At 46.0% G+C, this 25,567-nt stretch overlaps 1 long non-coding RNA gene across 1 annotated transcript; it reads right to left on the bottom strand.

Annotated features, from left to right (window-relative positions):
- Nucleotides 1-3,495: 3,495 nt before the first annotated feature.
- LOC117977450 (uncharacterized) lies at nucleotides 3,496-23,892 on the bottom strand. Its single transcript, XR_004668607.2, has 4 exons — nucleotides 23,806-23,892; nucleotides 23,086-23,250; nucleotides 18,346-18,416; nucleotides 3,496-4,632 (listed from the first exon to the last, which is right to left on the bottom strand). It is a non-coding gene; the product is annotated as an uncharacterized LOC117977450 (long non-coding RNA).
- Between the last annotated feature and the right edge of the window lie 1,675 nt (nucleotides 23,893-25,567).

Genomic DNA, 25,567 nt, shown 5'->3' with positions numbered 1-25,567 from the left:
CAAATGGAACAGCACCCAATTTTCTAAAGAGCATTGTTACAGAAACAAACAGGATGGCCTTTTAACTTGTATTGATTTATTTCTGAAGAATGAGCCCCTCTGCTACTTTTACAAGTGCTGTAATTAGAGGGTAGAATTACCTTTCTGGGGAGAGGGCTCAGTGAGCTCAACAGCATGGATGGGTGGAGGGGGGGATGCAGAGAAACAATGGGGTAGGTGGAGTACAGCCCCTGACACTCCAGAAGCCAGATTTAGTCTAGGAAACCCGGAGGTTAAATACATAAAGAATCCATTCTCCCTCCCTCCCTTCCTGTTTCCCTCCTTTCTTTCTTCTCTGTCTTCTTTCCATCCATCCATCCATCCATCCATCCATCCATTGTTTTATCTATTAATCATCCACCCATCCATCCATCCATCCATCCATCTTCTATCATCATCCATCCACCCATATATTATCCATCCATTCATCTTTTCTTCTTACTTGCCTTCCTTCTTTCTTTTACCTTCATTCCTCTCTTTCTTCTTTCCATTTATTCATCCATCCATCCATTCATATATATATTATCCATCCATTCATTCATATATCCATTATCCATCCAGCTTTTCTTTCTTCCTTCCTCTCTCCCTTTCATTTTTCTTCTTTCCTCCTTCATTCCTTCTTTTCTTCCTTTCTTCTTTCCATCCATCCATCCATCTATCCATCCATCCATCCATATATCTGTTATCCATCTATCTTTTCTTCCTCCTTTCCTCCTTTCTTTCCTCCCTCCTTCCCTCCCTCCCCCTTTCCCTCCCTTCCCTTTTCCTTCCTTCTTTCCTTCCTTCCTTCCTTCTTTCCTTCCTTCCTTCCCTTCCTCCTTCCTTCCTATTTCCCTTCCTTCCTTCCTTGCTCTCTCCCTCCTTCCCCTCTCCCTCCTTCCCTTTTCCCTTCTTTATCTCACTTCTCCCATTTCACCCTCTCTCATTTCTTCTCTTTTCCTCTCAACATTTTTGAAGGCCATGCTTGGCATGCTGTGGAGGAAAGACTCAGAGGGAACAGGGTTCAACTCCTAGCCCTACTGTGTGACCTTGGGGATTACTTCCCTCTCTGACACCAGGTTTTCTCACCTCTCTCATCACTCTCACTTTGCTCATTAGCTTCCAGCCACCCTACCTTGGTCTTCTCCTCATAGTCCAGGAACCCCCACCTCTGCCTGTTTGCATTTATTTTCCCCTCTGCCTAGAACATCCTCCAGATAGCCTCATGGCTCCCTCTCTCCCTCTCCTCTGGTCTCTGTCCAAATGACTTCTTCTCAGAGAGGCCTTTCCTGACCACCTCTCCAAAGTAGCATCTTCTGTTACTCTCCAGCCTTCTAACTTGGCTTTATTTTGCTTTTAGCTGGTAGTATCATTTGGCATATTATGCATGTTACTTATTTAAAGGGCATCAACTTATTTGATGTCTGTTCAGCAAGGGCTGGAATCTGCACCTTTTTGCCAACTGCCGTGGCCACACTGCCTAGAAGAGAGTCTCACATGCAGTGGACACTTGAATATCTGTTGGGTGGATGAATCCTGAATTGTAGACTTGGGCTGGGATGCAAGTGGCTTATTCAAAGGATGATGCTGGGGAAACAGGAGTGTGGGAACAGGGAGAGAGAAATGGGGAGGAGGAAAGACCAATTTTAGGGAGATGGTCATGGTCACTGCTGCGAATGTGGGTTCTATTCCTTGGGTACCTCTCAGAATTGATCATCCAGGGATCAGACAGTGGGGAGTTGAATCCCAACTCCAGGACCCTATCACTGAGGGTTGACCGTGGGGCCAGTTCTCCTATGGGTTGGTACTCCCATGGTTGTCCCAGGCAAAAAGCAAAAACCTCCCAGCTTGTGCATGAAGTGGGCACCATGGCCCAAGTCGAAGCTGTCTGGAACTGTCCTCCATAATCAGGGCTGAAGTCCCAGGAGGGCTGTGGGGTATAAATCTTCAAGCATTGCCTGGGGCCCTCCCCTCTGACATTGCTGTGGGGTATTACTTCCTGAGAATCTACACTTACAGGAAAAGAAGACATCCCAGAATCCCAGTCTCCACTCTGTCCCTCATACACTGTGACCTTGGACAAGTCACTCACCCTCTCTGGGCTTCAACTTCCCCATTGGTAAAATTAATCATTTAGGCCAGACCATGGTTTCCACCTTATCAAGTCCAGAAACTCTGAGTTTTTTTTTTTTTTAATGGTTAAACATGTTGTATGGACTCAATGTTGACAGAAAACCCAGTAAGATAAGGTAATAGAAAAGAGAGGAATAACTGAAGAACAAGGCAATATCTGTGGACATTTTCTAATTTTTGATAGTCTGTGATATTTCTATGCAAAAGTCTCTCTTCTCTTTCTCCCTCCTCTGTTCTCCCTTTTCTCTTCTTCCTCCTTCTCACTCTCCCTCTCCTCTTCCTCTTCTTTCTCCTCCTCCTCCTCCTTCTTCCCTACTTTCTATTCCTCATCACCATCCTTCCACTAGAATAGAAGCTCCATGAAGAAAGGGATCTCTATCTCTTTTGGCCCCTGCGGTATCCGTAGCATGCAATCCACTGTCTGGCATAGAGTGGGTGCTGTGGCAGGAATGAATGGATAATAACAACAGTGTAAGCTGAGCTTCTATTTGTTAGGCATGAATCAGGACTGAAGGAGGGCAGAGAGGCTCAGAGATGAATGAAACAGACTGGATCCTGAACTTGTGGTGCTCAAGGCACCACCGAGGCCCTTCTGTCCTCCCCAGCAATGCCTGGGGATGGCGGAGGCGAGGTGGAACCCAATCAATACACATTAGCATAGAAGCTGCAGGCAAAACAAGATATGAAAGATCACAAGTTGAAAAAACACAGATGATGCAGAGGCCAAAAGCCAGCTGGAGGACAGTGCTGGAACTCCTGCAGGTCTCTATCAAGATGGGGTGAGGTCAGGGGCCCTAAGGCCCAGGGATGTCCTGTCCACATTGTGACCACAGAGGAGACAGAGGCAGCAAAATGAGAACCCAAGAGTAGCCAGGGCACAGACACTTGAATGGATGGCCCTGGAGTCTGTGGGAAACTGGTGGAAAGGTCAGGACCAACTGGAACAGGAGGCTCCCTGCCCAAGCGGGGTTTGCATGCAGGTTCCAGGCAGAGAGGCATCCAATGGCAGGGCAGCCCAACAATTTGGAGCATGGGCTTTGGAGTCAGACAGACCTGGGTTCAAATCCCAGCTCAGCTCCCCTAGGCTCCTGTGTGACCTTCACATGTTGCTATGTCTCTTTGAGCCTCAGTCTTCTCCTTTGTTAAACAGGGATCCTCGCCTCTCCCCTTACACATTCTGTTGAGTCTAAGGTCCTAGCACAGACCTGCACAACAGTGAAGGCTAGCTGCTGTTATTCAGTAATGTTAGTAGCCATAGGCTGGGGGCTGGAGTTCATAGGAGACAGCCAGGACTGCTGAGAACAAATTCACAGATCAGTGCTTGGCTGGGGGGATGTCTTTCTCACTGCCTGTAGGACATCTTTGAGGGTGTCTCTTTCTTTATTCAAAGCACAGCTTACAGGGGAGACCATACTGTTACTGTGAATGCTTAGCTGAGGCTCTCAGCAGGGCCAGCTGATCCCAGAGAGCAAAGACCCCAGAGGCTGTCCCACACAGTGACAGGGCAGGAGGCTGAAAGCCACGTGCGGTCCCGCGAAAAGACCAAATCGCAAAACACCACATTTGTGCCCCCAAAGCATGCAAAGCTCACCACGGATGCTCATTCTGCAGCTGCGCTTCCCAAAATGATACACTCTCAGGAATGTTACAGATCAGAAATTCACCTCTGCTCAGAGCCTGGATTCCAAACTCCAGGCTGGGGAAAATGTTGGATTCCCATTGTGGTGGTTCGGGAATCAAAAGGAAGACATTCAGTGCCTGGGAGGTGGAAGGCGGCATGGGGGATGGGGAGGAGACTGAAGAGGGGCTGCCCCATTTCACACTTGTTTGTTTTTTCAATTGGCAGGGGAAAAGGTCCGAACAGTTTTCACACCTCAGCCCAAGAGATACTAAACTACAAAGAGCCAGTGTAAGCTGAGATGGTTTCAAATCCCAGTTGGCCACTTATGAGATTCCCCGCCTTGAGTATGGACAAGAGTCACCCACTTCACAGGGAGGAGGGATTAAGGGGGGAAGCCCTTGTGTAACACGGGCTCAAGGCGAACACTCAAAGACTCAATGAACGGTAGTTTCTGTTATTACTGTCACTGAACACGTCGATTGACTGTGACACAAATTCCACCTCTTTACCCAAAATCTCCCACCTGTGAGCTTAGTGAGGCCCAGTCTCAGCAGCCAGTGTGATTCTCCCAGCACCAGGGCCGGTGGACTTCACCTTCTCCAGTCACAGATGGGGCTACCAAGTCACATAGGGGTCTGCTCGGGCTTCCATAAGAAAATACCACTGCCTCAGTGGCTTCAACAGCAGAAATTTATTTTTCCACAGTTCAGGAGGCTGGAAGTTCAAAATCAAGGTGTTGGCAGATTTGTTTACTCTTGAGGCCTTTCTCCTTGGCTTGGGGATGGCCGCCTTCTCGCTGGGTCCTCACGTGGTCTTTCCTGTGTGTGCACAGCCCGGGTGCTTCCTGTACATGCTCGTCTCTTAAAAAGACATCAATCAGATTAGACTAGGATCCACCTCAAAGACCTCATTTTAACTTAATTACCTTTTAAAAGATCCTCTCTCTAAATACAGTTCCTTGCGGGAGGTAGTTAAAGTTTCAACGTACGAATTGGGAGGGGGGCGCAATGTGGCCAGAACACTCAGCGCATAAGCGGTGATATGAGAGGACCAACCTGAACCCATGTCCTTTCCTTTCAGCCACGCCCTCCCCAAGCCCTTTGCAAATCCTGCTTCAAAGCCCTCACCCCTGTGTTCACTCGCACCTTCAAGATTTGCAATCCCGAGCTAAGCTTCAGCACCTTCCAGGGTCCAGAGGTGCAGGCAACAAGCTGCTCTGGCCTCCATGTGGAAATGCGGGCTAAGAAGTAGATGCCCTTTCGTCTCAGGCATGAAAGGTATCTGTGCTCAGGAAAAGCCTTCAGCAGGAAGCGACGTCTACCTACACGCAGGCTTTTACAGGCTACTTTTGCGTTTGGGCTATTTATGTATTATTTGGTTCAGAGTTACCTCCCTTCAGACCGTAGGGGCTCCAATTCTTTTTTTTGTTTGTTTTTTGTTTTTTGTTTTTTTTGAGATGGAGTCTCGCTCTGTCGCCCAGGCTGGAGCGCAGTGGCGCGATCTCGGCTCACTGCAACCTCCGCCTCCCAGGTTCAAGCGATTCTCCTGCCTCAGCCTCCCGAATAGCTGGGACTATAGGCACGTGCATAGGGGCTCCAGTTCTGTTTCTTCCTAGGATACTCTGTTTCTGCAAGCTTAGGAACCCTTAGAACCCTTGTCATTCTCTTTTCCTGGGACTCCCCTCCTCTCCTTACTCTTTCCTTCTTTTCTTTTCCAAGGGGAGCCTCAAATCACAAATATGTCTGGATAGGACAATGTCTTCCACTAAGGGGGGAATATTGGGGTCATCTTTTATTAAGAAGAAAGCGATTGAAATGACACACTTGAACATATTGCTATTAGAAGCTTGAAAAGTATTTCCCTCATTAACGTAAAAGGGAAAAGGGGAGCTAGCAATCTTGTTGATCAGCAGCTGCAATTTATTTTAAACTGTCCATTTTCTGGATGTCAGAGGACGACTTTTATGTATAATCTTATTTCCAATTTCAACAAAGAACACTTCACTCATGTTCTGTGCAGATTTTTTTTCATAGACAATAACCGATTATAAAAGCGGTTCTCAGCCACCCACCGCCCCCCCCCCGCCCCATCTCGTAGTGGTGTTGACATATGGAAATGAATCAAAATGTAATACGCATAATTACAAGCATTGTAAGCAGGGTACAATTAGTGTCTCTTCAAACCAATGTTGTAATCAAAAGACACCACTAAAACAGTCCAAGGAGTGAGAAGACTATCCAAGGAATTAGACACGGATTGGAAGGAAGTTTCTTTCTTTTTTTTTTTTCTCCTCTCTTCTCCTGTGTATAGAGACTAGAGTTGCCTCCTGTTCTATTCCTGAGTGGGTGCAGAGAAATCAATTCTAATTATTTTCTCCACCCATCGAGTTGAACACAGACAAGGAAGCCTCACTTTAAAAATAAACCCAGCCACATGGAAGGGGGGGAGGTCTCTTTTTTGAAGCTTATATTTGGAGAGTGTCTTTTAATGTCACAAATCCCTGGGGAAGTGTCAGGGAATGAGCTGGCCAACTGGGTCCCTGTGGGGAGAATTATCTCCCTGGATGCCTTCTGTGTAGCCAAACCGCATTTTAGGATAGAGGTGAGGGCTGGGGGTGGGGCCGGCGGTTGCGGGGTGGGGGGTTGTTTTTACAGTAGTTGTTATTTCAGTGCATTTTTTTATATCGAATCCTTTGCCAACATTTAAAAATAAGGAGGTGTTTGCATCAAAGTTGTGATTTTCACCACCTCCTGAGAAATGATGGGAGCTGACCACATGTAACCCACACCCTCATGGGACACCCTTCACTGGTGCCTGGCACCAGCGGGCCCTGGAAACAGGATGGGTGACTCCTGTTCACCATCTATTCCCAGCCCAGCTCCTGTGAGTATCTTATTTTTGCCTCCATTACTGAATGTAATGAACCATGGGGGCCCTGCTCACCTGCCACTTGCAAAAGAGCTACTGTGCCTGGCCACTTTCCCTTTCCCTTAGTCCCCTGCATTTACCACTTTCTTCCATCTCTCTGAGATGCACTTTCCTCCTGAAAATTCCTATCACCACCCACCCCCGCCCAGCCCAGCTTTGGCATCTCCTCCACTAGAAGGTGTTCACTGGCCATTGCCACCTACCCCCCAAAACCTCCAAGCAGCATCCGTCGCCCTTGACCTTGTGCGTGCCTCTTTGAATGAACTCTTCACACCACAGCTCAATCCCACCTCAAGGTTCATCTGGGCGTTTTTCCCTCGCCTGCAAGCCCCTTGGAAGTGAAGGCCCTGCCTTCTTTATGGCTACATCCCAAATGCAGAATAGAATCTGGCACATGGGAGGTGTGAAGTCCTTGTTTGAATTTTTGAATGAATTATTCAATGAGAGCTGCCTCTTTGTTGTCTCCAAAGTGAGGCTGGAATAAGAAAAAAGGAGAAAGTGATGATTACAGAGAACCCACTCTGTACCTGCCATTCGGCCTAGGTTGGGCCCCATAAGTTAAAGAGAGAATCTCAGGCTCCACCTTTCACCTTAAAATTGATCAGCTATTAAGACATCGACCCCCCGCCAAAAGCCAGTCCTCAGTGTAAGGTAAAATCTGATACCAGTGGTTAAAATCTTCTTTAAATATCAATATAGTTACCTATACACACATTTATATTGTGATCTGTACCTACAATATCTCTCATGTAAATCTCATTTCAGTTTTGGGTTGATCATAACAGCAAGCGTTTGAAAACTATGGAAAGATCCATCACTAAGGCACTAGTTTGACATATTGCACTGTATTTAAGTACTGGAATATTCTGACACCACGAACATCAGATGGCCACTTATGAGCACAAGAAGGAATTCATCCAAGGGCATAAGTCAAACCATGATGGGACATGAGGGGGCTGCCATGTCTGAAAACCATGGCTCTTCTTCTATAAACACATATGTGAGAGAGATGGTTAGAACTGTTTGAGCTAAATGTTAAGTATGGTCTTCCCAAGCAAGGAGTTTTCTGATGATTTTTGTTTATAAGTTTCCATTCTCCCAGAATATTTCATATTAATTGTGACTTTTTTTCCCCAAAGCCCTAAAATGACTGTAAGCTCATTGCTCTGGTATCTCATTTTCCCTTCCTCTCCTGTCTGATTGCCTGACCTTCCCTGCAGGTGCCATGATCAGTGTGTGATGGAGTGGGTCTGGGCCAATTTCTCCCATTTTGGCAAAGCCACAGCTGACTTTGTTCGCGTTTTCAGTTCCAGAAGTCAAGGCCCCATATTGAGCTGGATTTTGCAAATATTTGATCCTGAAGCAGAGTCATCAAAAGTTCAGATGAGAAGGAGCCATGGAGATGATCAAGAATAAGCCCTATTTAGTGCAGATGGGGACACTGAGGCCCAGGATAGGGGTGTTGGAAATAGCCGGTAGTCAGAGCCAGGCATAGCTGGCTCAGAATGCTGGTTCTGTCACTTCCTGGCTGGGTGATCTTGAGCCAGTCCTTTCCCCTCTGTGTTTTTCCATCCTGTATCTCATTTATAAAACTGGAAAAATAATAGCAACTTCAGCTAAGGGTTATTCTAAGGATGAAATGGGAGAGTAACTGGGCCTGAGCTTTTGAAAACTGCAAAACACTCTCAGATTAGAATTCTCACCATGAACTTGAATGAATATCCCCAACCATGGGAAATATATATATTTATTTATTTATTACATATAATAAAAATTATATATATATAATAAAAATCGGGCTGGGTGCAGTGGCTCATATCTATAATCCCAACACTTTGGGAGGCTGAGACAGAGGACCTCTTGAGTTCAGGAGTTTGAGATCAGCCTGGGCAACATAGCAAGACCCCATCTCTACAAAAAAACAAAAAATTAGACAGCCATGGTGGTGCACACCTATAGTCCCAGCTATTCCAGAAGTTGAGGCAGGAGGATTGCTTGAGCACAGGAGTTCAAGGCTACAGTAAGGTATGATTGTGCCATGCACTCCAGCTTGGGAGACAGAATGAGACTCCATGTCAAAAAAATAAAATAAAATAAAAATTCGGATCATCAGAACACTGGAGGTCCTGGGAAGACTATACCAATCTCACATTTGCCGAGATTTGGAGTCTACGCTGCTGGGACTGAGTGGGCTCTGGGATGTTCTTATTTCCCCTAGAGGCTGCCCTCTCCCCTCAATGAGCAGCTTAAACTTTCTTACAAATGCCTCCTGGCTAAGGGCCTTCTGGGGACACTCTCAGAAGGTGTCTCTCCTGGGTTGGGGATCCTCTAATCAAGAAAAAGTGATGGAGGAGGAAGTTGTGAGGAGAAGCAATAATCAACTCCGGGTCAGCAAGGCGGCTGACCAGGGGCCTAGCAGGAGGAAACCTCTCTGGAAAGGGCTCCCACCCAGCCGGCTCTCCCACAATGCACCAGGTGCCTTCTGCTGATAAGAACGGGCCGCGCAACCTTGAGGCGTGTGACAGGAATAGACGAGAAACGTGTCTATTCCTGAGGTCTGTAAAAGGAAACTCCTGTTCACTGAAGAGCAGGCCGATAAGAGAGGAAAAGGGTCAAGGCCTTGGGTGTTATTTCCCCTCCGATTTTTTTGTTTTGTTTTGTTTTGTTTTTTTTGTTTTCCACGTTTTTTTTTTTTTTTTTTAACTAAAGGAAAAAGGGAATGTTGCATTTACCTGGGAGGGTGGATGGCAAGATGTGGAGATTTAAAGGAGTTGGAATGAGCTCTGAGATTTCAACCCTGAAACTGTGATTTTGTCCTGAGTGTGAAGTTGTGGAAGATTTTTATTTCTTCTTTATCCTTTGCTAAATTTTGCCAGATATTCTTATTGTGAGTAAGCACTGTGCTTCTAATGAGGAAAAAAATTAAATAAAAGTTGGCTTTGAATGCAAGTTTTCAATTTCATGTCTGTCTTTCATTTTTATTTTTAGAAATAGGGTCTCACTTGTTGCCCAGGCTGGAGTACAGTGATGCAATCATAGCTCCCTGCAGCCTTCAACTCCTGGGCTCAAGTGATCCTCCTTCCTCAGCCTCCCAAGTAGCTAGAATGACAGTATGCTCCACAATGCCCCATTAATTGTTATTTTTTATTTTTTTGTAGAAACGGGGTCTCCCTATGTTGCCCAGGCTGGTTTCAAACTTCTAGCCTAAAGTGATCCTCCCTCCTTGGCCTCCCAGTGTTCTGGCATTACAGACATGAGCCACTGTGCTTGTCTGGATTTCATTTCCTGTTTGCTCTGAGTACAGTTACTAAAGCAGAAGAGTATGTTTTCTGTGATCCAGGGACAATCTCCAAGTGCGGTACTGCTCATCTAGAGAAGATGGACAAGACAGTTACATGCCCCACACTCCATTGCTGGGGAAATGTTCTGGAAAACAGCTGGGCGGTTTCTTATGAAGTTAAACATACACTTATCATATGACCCAGCATTCTCACTCCTGGATATTTACTGTAGAGAAATAAAAATTTATCTTCACACAAAAATCTATACATGAAAGTTTGTAGCAGGTTTATTCATGATAGCCCCAAACAGGAAATAACCCAGATGTCCTTCAATAGTTGAGTGTTTAAACAAACTGTGATACATTCATGTGATGAAATACTACTCAGCAATGAAAAGGGAAAGATCATTAATACATGCAACACCCTGGATGGATCTCAAAGGCATTATGGCAAATGAAAGAAAGCCAGTCTCAGAAGGTGATGGGCTGGGTGATTCATTTCCATAACATTCTCGAAGTGACATCATTACGATGATGGAGAACCCATCAGTGGTTACCAAGAGTGGTTGGGGTGGGGTGTGACTATCAGGGGTAGCCTGAGTTTTTTTGTGACGATCAACAGTTGTGTATCTTGGTCATGGTAATCGTTACTCAAATTTATATATGATAGGATTTCATGGAATTTTATACACACACACACACACACACACACACACACACACACACACACACTTCACATAAAAGTATAGAAATCCAGGGCTGGGCATGGTGGCTCATGCCTGTAATCCCAGCACTTGATTGAGTCCTGCTGGAGTCCAGGAGTTCCAGACCAGCCTGGGTGACATGGTGAAAACCTGTCTCTACAAAAAAAAAAAATACAAAAATACAAAAAAAAAACAACAACAAAACTCCAATGAAATCCAAATTAGGTTATGTTTGAATTAATAGTATTATACGAATGTCAATTTACAGGTTTTGATAACTTTACTATGGTCATATAAGATATTATCATTAGGGGAGGCTGGGTGAAGGGTACATAGGAACTCTCATGACAATTTTTGCAACTTCTTGGGAATCATAAACTATTTACAAATAAAATCACATTAAAAATATGAAAAGAAAAAATATTCTTAAAAAATCTATGTCCAGCTGGCCCTTAGGGGTAGTGGTTGAGGATAGAAAGGCAAATGAGGGCTATTTGAAAGAAACTCAAGACATGGTTCAGCATGCCCCTGAATGTCAATGTGGCCACAATTAGCAAACATCACCTCCAGAACCAGTGAGGCCTGAAAGACTCATAAAGTACAAAAGTCATGGCAGCAACAGTAGCTAATTATTCTCTTCCAACTGACTTGTTGCTATTACCATCCTAAATTTTCAACAACAACAACAGCAATGAAAAACAGTCTCTAATGTCAGTAGCAGAACTACCCAGTGGTTGGGATTATGGATTCAGGATTCAGGAAAATTTGGTTGATGATGGCTTCTCTATCAAATAGCTGTGTGGTTCCAGGCAAGTATATTTTCCTAGCTTCTCTGAGTGATATATTGTCCATATAAAAATTGGATGCATCAGGATCCTTTCAGATTTGAGTAACAGAAACCCAATTCAACTTGCGTGAGAGATGGGGAATGTATTAGTTCGCAGAACTATAAAATCAAAAGCTCTACTAGCTTCAGGTATGGTTGGATCTAGGTGCTCACAGAGTGTTCTCAGAACTGTATCTCATCTCCACTCTGCTTTCTTTGTGCTGGTTTCATTCTTAGGCAGGACCTTCCCTCATGATGACAAAGAGGATGCCAATAACTCTAAGCCTACATCCTGTTATTGTTCAGCCCTTGTCATTGAAAAAACAGCCCTTTCCTGATAGTCACAGGTAAAGTCCTGCAATCAAGTCTCATTTCTGGAATTTATCACATGCCCATCTCTCTGACCATCACTAATACCAGAGGAATGGAATGCACTGATTAATCAGGGCTAAACCATGGCTGGACTCCTGCTCTCCCATAGCAGTCAGAGAACAACCCTATTAGAAGCACATGAGAATGTTTTTCGGGAAGAAAATCAACGTATCTTTAGCAAAAAGAAGGAAGATTGGAAATTGGGCTGGCAGAATCAACAGATGTCAGGAAAAGAGGAAAATAGCATCATTATAAGGACAGAATATTACATGAGACAGTTAAAGCACCCATTAGGAGGTTAACAAAGAGCTTTTCTCAACCGAGCACAGTGGCTCATGCCTGTAATCCCAGCACTTTGGGAGGCCGAGGCAGGTGGATCACTTGAGCTCAGGAGTTCGAGATCAGCCTAGGCAACATGGTGAAACTCCATCTCTACAAAAAATTTTTAAAAAATAGCCAGTTATGGTGGCAGGTGCCTGTAGTCCCAGTACTAAGCAGCCTGAGGGGGGAGGATCACTTGAGCCAGGGAGGCAGAGGTTGCAGTGAGCTGCGATCACAACACTGCCCTCTAGCCTGGGTGACACAATCAGACCCTGTCTTAAAAAAAAAAAAAAAAAAAAAAAAACTTTTCTCTTTTCTCCACTTTCACTGGTCAATACTGTTATGAAATGAATCTGGTACTTTGAAGAATTCAGCCTGCCATTTGCACCCACTCAGCTGTCTCAGGCAAGTCCCTCAGCAGCACCTGGCTCCCTTTCTTACAGAGCCTTCCCCAATCCTGAGCTATTTTCCATTAGTCCCCACTTGAGATTTTGCCTTCCTTACCAAACTGCTTGCCTTTGAAGAGCCTCATTTCTTCTTTCCTTTGAAAATTAGGGCCAGCCAGCATGAATGGCTGTGTGCCAGGCACAGTGCTAGACACTCTTCATTGTAATTGTCACCCTAAGGGCAGATGGCATAGCTCCATTTTGCAGATGAACAAACTGAGTTTCAGAGGGGGACCAGCACATAGTTTGAAAATGGCAGAGCCTGATCTCAAACCCAGAGGCTTCAAATGCCATTGGCTTCAGAAGAAACCCCCTCAGTATCCCACAAGATTTCACCAGTGAAATTCAACCGGCAAAGCAGACCCAAGCATGGAACCTCCCCCACCTGCTCCATAGTTTCTCCTGTTCCCATTCTAATGGGCTGCTATTTCTCTCTCTCTCTTTATGAAGCTGATCTACTGGAGACCAGGGCATTAATATCACTGTAAACCAAGCCCGAGATGGAGCAATTAGCGGCACAATTACTTCCTCCGCTCCACTTTCACCAGAGCCCAGAAATAGCATTCCATCCAGCATGCTATGCTAGGCTGGGGCACTGTTTTACTGGGGCTGAGGAACCCTTGTTCTTGCCCAATACATTATTAAAATGAAATGTGTGCTTATTATGATCAACCAACTTGTGCAATGCAAATCAGAAAGCACCTTTGTGGTGGCTGGATTATGGGCTGGTGTCAAGGAAGTCCCCTCGTCTCCTAAGCAAACCACACTTTTTCCCTCTTCACTCAATTGCTGTCCTTTCAACACACACGCACATGCACACACACGTACATGCGCACACACGCATGCATGCCTGATGGGCTTTTTTCTTCCTCTTAAAGTGATGCAAAAGAAGCTCCTTTTGTTTATGTTTATCTTTTCCATTTCCTGCCCCTCCTAACCCAGGAAGTCTGGTTGCCATTGTCTTATTCTGTGTGAGCCAATGTGCGCATGCATGCGTGTGTGTGCATGTGTGTGTGCGTGCGCTTGTGTGTGTGTGTGTGTTTCCTGGTCATTATTTTTCCTAACTGCATCCCCACGAGTCGAAATTCAAGCACGTTTGGAAAATAAATAGTGCTAGTGCTACATTTGTTAAAGCTGGAGCCCGTTGTCATGAGCAGCCTGGTTGTTGGGTACTCTGTGCGTGTGTCCAGAGAAATGGAATCATTCACCGGGCCAGGCTCTCTGGCTAAGCTAGGAGCAGTATTCTGTGACTCCCTTCAATGCCTGGTTTTCTGGGTTTCTTTGTTTGTTGGTTTGGTTAGATTGGGACACCCAGAAGGGCTGACATGTTTAGCCAAAGCCAGCATGCTTAGTGACGTTCGATCATTTTAAGAAAATTACAAAAGCTCGCGTTTCCTGAGAACCTACTCTGAGCCAAGCACTATGCGACAGCTGCATCTACAGTGTCTGGATTGGATTTAGTTTTCTAGGTGTGATTCACCCAGCATGCCAGAGCCCTTGGATGTAGAATCTGGCATACAATAGGCAATTAGTATTAATAATAACAATAACTAGAACTCATTTGCATACTGTGTCCTGGGCAGTATGCAAATCTTACATGGTATTAATATTTTGTAGATTAATATTATATATTTAGTAATAATGTATCTGATTTAATGAAAAGTGTTTCCAACATACAGATAAAGATAGAGATAATATCATAAACACCAGCTTTTAAAAATCTTAACCTTATGGTCTCTTTGCTGCAGATTTTTTTCTTCTTGAACAAGACACTGCAGATAGAATCACCCTCTGTGTGCCAACCCTAATCTCAGTTTTCCCTCCTATCCTCCTACCACCAGCCTAAATTTGGAGTTTATTATGCCAATAGATGTTTTTAAATATTTATTACACGATTATGTATCCATAAACATTATGTCGTGTTGCTCATGCAGGTTTTTAAACTTTATATAAATGGTATCTAGCCCTACATATCATTCTGCATCTAGCTTTTTTCTTCACACTTTACATAGATAATCACATTTAATCCTCGTAACAGCCTTAGGTGGCAGGCACCATTTTACAGATGAGGAAGGCGAGGCGCGGAAAGGTTAAAGCACAAACTCTAACATTAATTAAAGCTAAATATACATTTAAGCTGTGACTCAGCAATTTTATTCCTGAGTATATACCCCCCGAAAAACGAGTGTTCAGGGCTATTGAAGACTTGCACAAGAATGCCCATAAGAGCTTTATTCAAAAGAGCTAAAAAATAGAAACAACCAAAATGTGTATCAATGGGGAAATGGATAAACAAACTGTGATGAAGTCACACGGTGGAATATTATACAGCAAAGAAAAAGAATGAATGACGGCTGCACCCAATAGGAAAGATGCATTTCAGAAATGGAATGCTGAGTAAAAGAAGCCAGGCACAAAGGAAACATATTGTATGGTTCCACCTATATGAAGTTCAAAAACGGACAGAACTAGTTGATGATAACAGGGATCAGAGCAATGATTACTTCTGGGGGTAGAGGGCAAGATTGAGAAGGTCATGATGGCAGGGGCTGCTGGGTTATTGGAAATATTCTGCTCCTAATCTTAGTGCTGGTTACACAAGGTTATGTGTATTAGTCTGACTGGGCTACCATAACAAAATACCACAGACTGGGTAGGTTGGACAACCGAAGTTTACTTTCTTACAGTTCTGGAAGCTGGAAGTCTAAGATCAGGGGTCAGCAGGTTTGGTCTCTCCTGAGGTCTCTCTCCTTGGCTTGCAGGTGGCCGTCTTTTCGCCGTGTCCTCACATGGCCTTTCCTCTGTACACATGTATCCGTGCACGACATCAGTAAAATGGATTAGGGCCCACCCTAATGGCCTCATTTTACTTTACTTCTTTAAAGATCTTGTCTTCAAATACAGCCATTTTTCCCAAGTTATGAAGGTCAGGACTTCAATAGATAACTTTTCAGGGGGTGGGAGGACACAATTTAGTCTACAACACTATGCACATGCAGAAATTCTTCAGGCTTTGCTTTGAGATTTATGCATTGTATTATATGTGTGCTGTGCCTCAGTGATGATGATGGTGATGATGACAAATCACTTGTGCAGATTCCTACATGTCACCCCAGCAGAGCCTATTTGAATCCAGACTGACTTCTGTATCTTGCACATGACCCTCACTCTGAATATTTACAAAAGGAGGGTGGAAGGGTTGGTAGAGTTACCTGCCAAAGGTCAGGCACTGATTAAGTGGAAAAGGTAATATTTGAACCTAGTTCTTCCTGACTCCACATCCAAACTGTTTTTGTTTTTTTATTTTTATCTGACCACTTCCAGGAACAAAGCCAGGGCTCTCTGGGCACCTGAGTATCCATTCTCTTTGTATCATCCATTCCATGTCCAGAACACATTCACATCCATGCTTATAGTTTCTCATTGCCTGAAGCCTGCTGGGTGGGGCATAGTATAAATACTTGCCCTCATCATCCCCATTTCACAGATGCATAAACAGAGGCCAGTCAATATACCTGCAGACTGTGGATAGAGCCTGAAGCCTCGGGTTAGGCAGCTTGCATCCAGCTGTGAGTCCCAGCTAGGGGAAGTGAGTCAGCCGCCATCACTCTGTGTCTCAGTTTTCTGACCTCTCAGGTGGGTATCATGATGCTGGCTTTGGAGGGTAGCTGTGAGTATTAAATTATGCTGATGCAGGGCAGGTGAGCCCCCCAAATTGGGGTTTAGCTTGGGAGAGTTCTTGGCTTTGCCTAGGAAATAATTCAAGGGCTAGCCAGTGGTGTTAGCAACTTTTCTTGAAGTGGCAGTGTACCACAGCAGCAGAGGTACTTCTTCTTGCAGAGCAGGGCTACCCCATAGGCAATGTGCCCAGAGTAGCAGCTCAGAGGCAGTCCTGCAGTCATATTTATACCCACTTTTAATTATATGCAAATTAAAGGGTGCATTATGCAGAAATTTCTAGAAAAGGGTTGGAAACTTTCCAGTCATCGGGTTGTTGCCATGGAAAGGGGCAGTAACTTCCAGGTGTTGCCATGGCAATGATAAACTGACATGGGACACTGACAGGCATTTCCTATGGAAAGGTGTTTTCACCCTGTCCCTATATATACACCTATAGAGAGAGAGCAAGCTTCTATATATTTGGTGATAAATTTAATCAGAAAATGATTAAGAAATGTGACAATGGCCAAGTGTGGTGGCTCACGCCTGTAATCCCAGCACTTTCGGAGGCCAAGGAGGGTGGCTCATCTGAGGTCAGGAGTTCGAGACCAGCCTGGCCAACATGGTGAAACCCCGTCTCTACCAAAAATACAAAAATTAGCCAGGTGTGGTGCTGCGCACCTGTAGTCCCAGCTACTAAGGAGACTGAGGCAGGAGAATTGCTTGAACCTGGGAGGCAGAAGTTGCAGTGAGCCGAGATCTTGTCACTGCACTTCAGCCTGGGCGACAAAAGCGAGACTCTGCCCTGCACTCCCCCCCCACCCCAAGAAAAGAGAAATGTGACAAAACATTTCCAACTGGTGAAGCTGGAGAAAAGCAAAGAGAAATGTATTGCTCTAGGGGCTGACAGAATAAAGTACCAAAAACTGGGTGGCTTAGAACAACAGAAATGTGTTGAGCCATAGCTCCGGAGGCCAGAAATCTGTGCTTGAGGTATCAGCAGGGCCATGCTCCGTCTAACCTGTAGGGGAAGGATTCTTCCTCATCTTTTCCTGCTTCTAGTGGCCTCAAACATTCCTTAGCTTACAGCAGCATTCCTCCAATCTCTACATGGCCTTCTTCCTGTGTGTCTTCACACCATCTTCCCTCTGTGCATGCCTGTCTCTGTCCACATTTCCCCTTTCTAAAAGGACCCCAGTCATGGAGGATTAGGGTTCACCCTAGTGACCTCATTTTTACTCTGTTACCTCTGACAAGACCCCATTTCCAAAGAAGATCCCATTGCAAGGCACTGGGGATTAGGACATCAGCATCTCTTTTTTGAGATGACACACTTCAACACAGAGCAGTACTATTCTCACAACTATTTTGTAAGTGTGCAATTATATCAGAGAAAAAGTTCTAAGAATACAAATTGGATAATGTTACTGCATCTCAAGACCCTCAGTGGGGTCTTGAGGCTCTTAAGATAAATCTCTGCAAGCCTCTGTGATCCAAGCTATGTAAGGGAGAGCCCCAGATGGGTCAGTTTAGGAGACTTTGATAAAGAAACTATTTTTTTTTTTTTTTTGAAACACAGTTTCACTCTTGTTGCCCAGGCTGGAGTGCAATGGTGCAATCTTGGCTCACCGCAACCTCTGCCTCCTGGGTTCAAGTGATTCTCCTGCCTCGGCCTCCCATGTAGCTGGGATTACAGGTGTGCGCCACCACGCCTGGCTAATTTTGTATTTTTAGTAGAGATGGGGTTTCTCCATGTTGGTCAGGCTTGTCTCGAACTCCTGACCTCAGGTGATCTGCCCGCCTCAGCCTCCCAAAGTGCTGGGATTACAGGCATGAGCCACCACACCCAGCCAGGAACTATTTTCAAAGGTAGGGGAGAACCCCAAGGGCTAGTAACAGTGGGGAGCTGCCACCCCCAGGCCTGGAAGGACAGGGGACAGAGTGGGGAGAGGAGGCCGTGTGGGAAGGTCCTTGACAATGCAGCTTGCCCTGTAGTGTCCCTACATGCAGGAAGCTGGAAGAGACAATATACCCACCTCAGAGTCCTCCAATCCTTGCATCTATTGCTGGCTCCCTGATGGCTGGCTGCAACCTGAAGTCATCAATGCTGTGAAAGACACACCACATGGTTATTGTCCTGAGCACCAAGCATAGAGGGACAGGGTGGAGAGTGGTCCACAGGGGTTGTGGCAGGTGTTGGCTCCAGTGCTCTCCACTTTCACTCCCACATTCATCTTACACACCAGCCTCACCTGTGTTAGCACCTGCACTTCCTCTACCTTCCTCTACCATCTCAATCTCTATCTATATCTTGGCCCCAGTGCACAGCAACCTATATCCCCTCTCTACAGCCCTCATCAAACTAGAGCTTTGTCTTTTACATGATCAGTGATCCACAGCTCAGCTCTGTGTCCCCCTCCAGAGCATGAGCTTCCCAAGGGCAAGAACCACCCTGTCTGATTTGCTCTTCTCTGTAACTCTTTCCGAGTGCACATAGTAGGTGCACAATAAAGAGCTGGCAAAAAGGCCAGGCGTAGTGGCTCACAACTGTAATCCCAGCACTTTGGAAGGACAAGGTGGGTGGATCACTTGAGGTGTGAAGTTCGAGACCAACCTGGCCAACATGGTGAAACCCAGTCTCTGCTAAAAAAATACAAAAAATTAGCAGGATGTGGTGGTGCACGCCTGTAATTCCAGCTACTAGGGAGGCTGAGGCAGGAGAATTGCTTGAACCCAGGAGGCAGAGGTTGCAGTGAGCCAAGATTGTGCCACTGCACTCCAGCCTGGGTGATGGAGTGAGACTCTCTGTGTCTCAAAAAAATGCCGAGACTCTCTCTTTCTCAAAAAAAAAAGAAAGAAAAAAAAGAGTTGGCAAATGACTAAGGAACTGAGGAGCGCAGGTGAAGAAGACTGGGAAGTTATCCAAAGAAAATGGGAGAACGGGACTGATATCCAGGTTTTTTGATGCCCACACCAGTGACTGCAGCACCCCCCACCTCCAAAACCTATAGCTTAGTCAACTTCATTTTTAAAGGATTACTCTGCCATCCCTTTGGGGCCATTTTACTCTGTGAAAAACTGCTTGCAAAGTTATTCAGGGAGCAAGTGCTCAGAAGAAGAAGACTTATTGCTATTTTCTTTTGTAAGGTGAAGTGTTTATGGATGTAATCTCACAGGCAGTTTGAAAATCTCCAGGGAGAAGAAACCAGAACCTTGTTAGGAAGAGAAGTGAGGAGTACAGTTTGCTCTGTTAGGTGAATCAGGAAAGGACACATGTATGCATGCATAAACAGAGAGAGGTTTGCAACTGAAGAATGTATAGAATTTACAAATATACGGAAGCTCAAACCCTCATTTTTTTCTACAGAATTAGCTATGTGTGGCCGGGTGCAGTGGCTCACACCTGTAATCCCAGCATTTTGGGAGGCCAAGGCTGGCGGATTGCCTGAGGTCAGGAGTTCGAGAACAGTCTGGCCAACATAGTGAAACCCCGTCTCTACTAAAAATACAAAAAAAAAAAAAAAAATAGCCAGGTGTGGTGGTGTGCACCTGTAATCCCAGCTACTCGGGAGGCTGAGGCAGGGGAATTGCTTGAACCAGGGAGGTGGAGGTTGTAATGAGCCAAGATCATGCCACTGCACTCCAGCCTTCAGGTGGCACTGGGTCAAGTCTAGGGCCAGGACACCTTGGACAGGTCTCTTCACTCTCAGTTTTCTTGTCTTTACATTGGGATAACAACAATGTTGACCTTGTTCATGAATTCATGCCATAATAAGTAGTGAGTGTCTACTGTATACTGCACACTGTGATTACATATCTGAAATTTTGTTTTATTCTCACAACCCATGTAGAAAGTCAGTTTTCTAAAACATTCATTATGGAAAAGTCATAATTAAAGCTCTGAGAGGTGGAGTAGCCTGGCCAAGTTCACACAGCAGAGCTTGGTCCTAGTCTGGCCAGGGAGACAGATTCAAAGTCACAAAGCCAACATTTGCCTGAGGGTATGGTGACCACGGAGGTAGGGAGATGTGCTGGCAGTGGGAGGATGGAGACCCACTCCACAGATGCCAAGAAGGGAGGTTTGGGGTGGAGACAGGTGGGAGATGACATGGCAGGGTTTAACTTCTGCCTGTCTTTCAAAGACTGGCTCCCTTTCTTCTCTTAGCTCAATCATTCTGACCTTCTTAAAATCACTGGAGTGCACCAAATTCCTTACTACCTCAGGACCTTTGTCCATGCTGCTCCCTCTGCCTGGAATGCTCAGACCTATCCCCTAACATACACGTGCATGCATGCACACACACACTTTACCTCTGCCAGTTTCATACCTACTCATCCTCCAGGTCTGAAGCATCACTCCCTGAAGAATTCACTCCTTAAATCCCAAGACCAAGACTCCTGTCATTTATACCACAGAACCTGTCCTTCACCTTCCTACCACTTTGTACAGTCATCTATTAATCTATTTCTTTTGCACTTCATTGCTCAAAGTCATGAAGACAATCCCATGCCTTGTTCATTTCTGCAAGCCTACTTTGTAGGACAGAGCCTAGCACATAGCCATTGCTCAATCAATATTGGCTGCCCAAATGAGTGAATGAATTGTTTTAACAGTCTGATTCTAAGAAAATCCTCATTTGTGTTTATGTTTCTTTAGTCGGTTCCTATCAAAATAAGGATAATAGCAACTGCTAGCATTTATGGAGGACTTGCTGCATGCTGGAGCATTGCTAAGAGTCTGTATGCATTATCTTGGTGAGTACTGCCAGCAACCCGTGAGGCAGGCATTAGCAATATACCTACTTTGTGGATGAGAAAATGGAGTTTAGGAAAATCTCAATTTCTTATGAACTTGCTGGCTCTGTGCAACTCAGTTCACCTCTTTGAATCTCAGTTTGAGGAGGCTTTAGTAGTCCATGCATGCAAAACTAAATTCAGCCCATCTCTAAGACTTCCTTGCCTATGGAACAGAATAGTGCTAGCAACACCTTCATGGCTATTAATTGGGCTATTTGTGTATGGTACCCAGTGAGCACGCAGTAAACAGTTGGATGGGGGCATCCTGGTCTTATAACTTTCACAGCAGAATCCCTGGCAGACAGCCATGCTTTGAAATTCCATGGTGTAATAACCATGAATCACCCCCAAAGATCCCAGGACACGAGCAAGTCTGCTTCCTCTGCCCAATGCGTTGTGCAGGGAGACGCTGGACACTGTCACCAACTCAGCGATATCAGCTGCCGACAGAGCTCCACACAGAAGGGCCCTCCCGCCGACCTCGCTGAAAAGACCAGTAAATTCAGCAGCCAGTGTGTCTGTCTTTCCCATTTGTCGCCCCCTAAATCTCCCTCTAAGTGGCAGGACTCTGGCCCTGCTGCCCTGTCTGGGGGCATTTGCTTCATCTCAGAGGAGACCGGTGCCAGGAACCTCTAAGGGGTTGGCGGGGACTTTGTTTTTTCATCTCATGAGTGGTTGCCTCTGCTGCCTGACTCAGCTTCGCTCAGACACAAGCTACAAACACCAGGGGTCTGGAAGTGACCCCAAAATTCCTCACTCACTAAGTTGCTTTGGTTGGCTTCATTCAAAGCATGAATGAAGCTAGGGCAGCCCCTGGAATAATGCATCCAGGTGCCCAGCTTTCTCTGGGGCCCGAAGGAGCCACCTTCCAAAGGAGAAAAACTGGGGAATCAGGCTGCCCTGGGTCAAGTCTAGGCCCAGGACCCCTTGGACATGTACATTTGCCCTCAGTTTCCTTGACTTTGAATTGGGATAACTGCAATGTCAACCTTGCTGGGGTGTTGTGAATGATTCATGAATTCTTGCCATAATAAGTAGTGAGTGCCTACTGTATACTGCACACTGTGATTACATTATGACATATATCATTTCCTTTTGTTCTCACAACCAATGTAGACAGTCAGTTTTTTAAAACACTCATTATGGAAAAGTTGTAACTAAACCTCAGAGAGGTAGAGTAACTTGGCCAAGATTACGCAGCAGAGCTGAAATTCAAACCCAGGCTCATCAGACCCCAGAGGCTGAAAGTTTTACACACTGTGAACCCCGCAAACCGTGCTCCCAGCCACTGCCTGCTGTGTTGCTTTCCCCAGGAGTGCTGTAGACTGCCCACTGTTACCTGCACAATAAAAATCACGATGGTAATAGCTCACATTTATTGAGACCTGCCCACGTCACTTACTGTTACATGGATTGCTTCCTTTGCATACTTTGGTTACAGTCCTTCTTTTGATTATTTTAGGTTGACCCAGACCAAAATTGGAAGCATTTTCAAATGAATCAAAAGACTCTAATCTTCGGCCCACTGGGAGCCAGAACAGGTTAACACAGAAGACTCTGATGTGATCAGATTGGCCTGTTTTGGGGATGCTGCTGGCTGATGAGAGAAAGATGGATGAAAGAAAAAGAGGCTGGAGAAACAGGCAACGATGGGGGCCAAATGGGCCTTTTTGTTATGAAGGACCCCACCACCCCTGTCCTCTGTGACAGCATCTCAGTCCCCAGCCCCATCTTGTCTCAGCCAGGTTGATCTAGCTTAGACAGCAGTCTGCAGCTTCCCAAACTTAGAGCATTCTGCCCAAGAATGCTAGGAGAAACTCTGTCTTGTTCATTAATTCACTAGAAAACTAATTATTGATCGCCTGCTGTATGCAAAGCACTGAGTGTGCAGCACAGAACAAGACACTCTAGAAGCCAAGCTGGGAGTCAGAAACACAGGGTTCAAATCCTCCCTCCACCTTGAACCTCTGCAAACTCACCTTTCCAGGTCTTCGTTTCTTCTCCTGTAAAATGGAGATCTTGTTCACCTCCACATCACAGCGTTGGTGGGAGGATGCAGTGAGATGTACATGAAGCAGCTGCTGCAGTCAGCTCCTGGGCCCTGAGGGGTGTTCATTACCCAGGAAAAGCATGGAACATGGGAACTGGTGGGTGAGGAGAGAGAGTTGCCGGTCTCAGTCAGTGGCTCTTAACTCGGGTTGATTTTGTCCCCAGGGAACATTTGAAAATATTTTTGCCTTACATAATTTGAGACGGGGGATGCTATCGCCATCTAATAGGTAGAGGCCAGGGATGCTGCTCAACATCCTACAATGTACAGGACAGGCTCACGCCCCGCTCCCGAGAACCATCTGCCCCTATGTGTCATTAGTGCTGAGGTGGAGAAGTCCTGGGCTATGTGGACACTGCCTGTACCAGGCTGCAGAGAGGGGCCTCGGTCCTAAGCTCAGCCTGCCTGTGCAGACAGCACTCCACCCCCTAGCTGCCTGGGACACCGAGGGGCTGAGCCTGCACCCGCCCCTGCCTGGCCAGATGGCTCCTTTTTCCTGGGCAAGGGGCGGAGGTGCCTTTATCTCCAAACAGACGCCCCACCCTAAAGTACCATCCCTGGGTGTTTATTTTCCAAGCTGGCCCCGGCCCTGCCAGGAGTTGTGGGCTCCCAGCACCGACCACTCTGCTCTCAGCTGGCGTGCACCTACCCATCACTGCGCTGTGACTGCAGCCGTATCCCACTTGATTCCCTCCTCTGTCTCTCTCATCGGCTACAGCAGCTGAGCCAGCAGGAATTGTTCCACCCAGCTGCTGAGAAGCAGCCAGCAGCAGCAATGTGGGCCATCCCTGGCTTCCCAGCAAAGGCTCTCAGGGGCTGAGGGCCTATGGAAGTCATCTGAGTAGGAAGAGAGCACCTGGCTCTGCCAGGCCAGAAGGCTCCCAGATTGAGACTTGTCCTGTCTGAGTTGACTGAGTACTTCTCAGCCTCTGCCAGCCACTGAGCCTCACGAGAGAATCTGGGTACCTGTCTAGCTCACCTCCCACCTAAAGAGGAAGGGCCCTTTAGGGTTTCTCTCAAAGAGGGAACTTCCATGTCTGGTTTATTTCCTGCCCCCTGAACATAGCTAGGGGCACACAGCAGGTCTCAGAATTGGTGTACAACATCCTTTCTCCGGAGTTTCCGGAATCCAGGCTTATCTGGGGTGCCCTACTAAGGCAGGGCACTGAGGAGACTACCTGGAGCAGAGCCCAGCACATAGTAGGTCTCCAGTCAACACTTACTCGTGAATGAAGGAATGCACACACACATGTAAGGAGACTTATTTTTACCCAGCTTTGCGTCGGATTTGCTGTGGGACTTTGAGCAAGTGGCTTTCCATCTCAGGCTTCAATGTACCAGTCTGTGCAATGGAGCTCATTCTTTCCTGTTGAGCAAATTCTGAAAACAAGGCAAAGGTTTTTGACGTTGGGTGAGGGAGGGGTCTGTCACTGAGATTCTCCTTGTGAAATAAATCACAAAACCATGTTTGCACTGCACATCTTCATCTACAGTGTGACAGTTAACTTCAACCTCAGAAAGGCTGACCTTAAGCTAGTTGCATCACCTGTATTTGTTACCTGTTGCTGTGTAACAAATTATCCCAGCATTTTGCATCTTAAAACAACCTGCCTTCATTATCCCACAGTTTCTCAGGGCCAAGATTCTGTGAGTGGCTTAGCCGAGTGGTTCTGGCTCAGTGTCTCTCATGAAGTTGTCGGCAAGCTTCTGGCTGAGGCTGTGGTCTCTGAAAATGTGATGGAGGCTGAAGGACCCAAGCTCATTCAAGCAGCTGTTGGCTGGAGGCTTCAGTTCCTCACCATGTAGACTTGTCCACAGAGCTACTCATAGCACAGCTTTCCCCAGAGTGGGTGGTTCATGAGAGAGGCAGGAGAGGGAAAGCATGATGGAGGCCACAGTCTTTTTATAACCTAACCTTGGAGGTGGCATGCCATTACAGCCATCATACTCCAGTGGCCACACAGCCTGGGAAGATGTGAACACCAGGAGGTGGGTGTCTTTTTGAGCCATCTGGGAAGCTGGTGGCCATATGGTTCAATCTAGAGTTTGTGTCAGGCCATAGAGAGCAGAAGGCAGAGGAGAGAGGGAAAAGTCCTTTCACCAATCAGGATAGGTCTGAAGAAGGGGAAGGACATGGCATTTTTCTTTTTCTTTTTCTTTTTTTTGTACATGCCTTATGTCAAGCACCATCCCAGGCTATTTTTGTGCATTATTTTATTTTCCCCTCACAGCTAACCCATGAGACAGTAAAATCACTGCCGTTTTTCAGATGAGGAAACAGAGATCACACACACAACTGGTAAGAGATGGAGGTGGGTTTTGAACCTGAAAATGACTGGGACCACCTTTCCAACTCTGGAGCTGACCACCCTACTCCCTACTGTGGGAAAATTGCTGGAAGAGCAGGACAG

This window comes from Pan paniscus, chromosome 23 (assembly GCF_029289425.2).
Source record: "Pan paniscus chromosome 23, NHGRI_mPanPan1-v2.0_pri, whole genome shotgun sequence".
NCBI classification, from domain to species: Eukaryota; Metazoa; Chordata; class Mammalia; order Primates; family Hominidae; genus Pan; species Pan paniscus.
Note: the sequence above shows the minus strand (reverse complement) of the source record. Positions and strands in the feature narration are given on the sequence as shown.